The 1,836-nt window shown below is 42.7% G+C and overlaps 1 non-coding gene across 1 annotated transcript; it reads left to right on the top strand.

Moving 5' to 3' along the window:
• The first annotated feature begins 608 nt into the window (after window positions 1–608).
• LOC150034298 (small nucleolar RNA R71) lies at window positions 609–715 on the top strand. Its single transcript, XR_016531636.1, has one exon. It is a non-coding gene; the product is annotated as a small nucleolar RNA R71 (small nucleolar RNA).
• The last annotated feature ends 1,121 nt before the right edge of the window (window positions 716–1,836 follow it).

Raw genomic sequence — 1,836 nt, 5'->3', positions numbered from 1 at the left:
CAATGTACTGCTTCAACAAGCTCTCTAAGAATGAAGATTGCGGTGTTTGCGAGCTGCTAGCTTGGTTATGCATTGAACCGTTGTTTTGCGGGAAAAATCTGGGTGGCCCTCCTTTTTGCGCCACTGGTTGGAAGTTTTGTTGTTGATTTTTCCACGCAAAATTTGGGTGGTTTCTCCACCCGGGGTTGTACGTATCGGAATAGGGGTTATTTTTCATGAAGCACACCGACTGCGGATTTTCTGGGCATTCTTTCATCAAATGAGCGTCTCCGTAAATGACACAACTTGCGGTCATTTGAGCAATTACGTTGACCTGCCCTTTCTTCGCCTCCGTGTTATTAATTACGATGCCTTGAATCAAACTCATCATCGCAGTCATCTGGTTTTGTAGGGATTTGATGACCCCGTTGTTTGCATCATTATCTTTAATTCTTAATCTTTGATCACTTTCCCGCCAATCCTCGTGATTTTTGGAAATGCGATCAAGTATACTCTTGGTCTCCTCATATGTTTTGTCAAGTGGACCACCAGCTGCTGCCGCATTGGCAGGGGTCTGCGAAGCAGGGTTCAGTCCTTGATAAAAGATCTCCATTTGCAAGCAGTCTGGTAAGCCATTATGTGGACAGTCTCTTACCAGCCTCTTGAACCTCACCCAAGCATCGTTGAGCGATTTGTCATCTTCTTGTTCAAAATTTGTTATTAATTTCCTTCTCCTGGCATTTTCGATTGGTGGGAAATACTTCTTCATAAATTTTCGATGACTTGTTCCCACGAGGTTATCTCCCCTGGCTCGAGAGAATACGCCCATTTTCTTGCTTGATCGCATAAGGAAAATGGAAAAAAAGTGAGTCGAACTTCTTCGGTAGAGATATTTGGGAACACAAAAGTGTTGCAGATTTCTATGAAGCTCCGGAGGTGGGCGTGCGGGTCTTCGCCACGCCTCCCTCCAAACTGCCCAACAGTCTAGATCATCTGCAACATTACCAGCTTCATTTCAAACCTCGATCCATCTAACGCTGACCTCATGATTCCTGGAGAGAAATTGTAGAGGTTGGGCAACGCATAGACCGAATGGGTCTATTGCGGTCATTCGCCAGAAGAATGGGGTTGGCCATTATATTGTTCGCGTGTGCGACCCTTTCTTCCGGTTGTTCCGCCATTCTTGAGGTTCTCTCTTATTGTTGGCGGTTGTCTCTCAGTCTTTGTCAAAATGTCCTCTTAATCTTCGGGTCGTAATTCGCTAGAGATTGAGAGCTGTAAAGAAATCAGAAAAATTACCGTTAGCACACTGATTTGCCGAAGTCCTCGACAACGGTACCAAAAACTTGATGCGTTATTTTATGAGGTGAAAATATGGAATGAAATGCGGTGATGGAATTTCATTGAGCAACAAGTTTTCTCAGTGGAATCCAAGTATAAACCCCACTGAGTTTCCTGGTAAGTTCAGGGTCGAACTCAGGGACTTAGAAAAACGGTATGTGGTGGTAATTTTCAGGAAGACTTTGTGGTAACCAAATAAATTAATAATTGTTTGGGTTGTTGTTTGAGGTAATAAAATAAATAAATGCGACGGATTTGAGAAAATTCGATTATACAGTAGATACACTAAGTATGTAGAGGAATGGGTTGAGAAGATCTTTAGCTAGCGTTTCCTGGGAATACGTCAAATTATGCGATCATGCTACACTCATGCAACAACAAATCATTTTCCAATGCAAATGTGTTGCTCCTAAATCTAGGACGCATGTGTTGAGTGCAACAATGTCCATAGAGCTTATTCCTAAGTCTCTACTCTTTTCCTATGTGATGTTGCAAGATGTATACAAAGACAAGATG

Source organism: Benincasa hispida, chromosome 8, assembly GCF_027475165.1.
Source record: "Benincasa hispida cultivar pf3 chromosome 8, pf3_genome.v1.1, whole genome shotgun sequence".
NCBI classification, from domain to species: Eukaryota; Viridiplantae; Streptophyta; class Magnoliopsida; order Cucurbitales; family Cucurbitaceae; genus Benincasa; species Benincasa hispida.
This window is presented reverse-complemented; position numbering and strand designations above follow the sequence as displayed.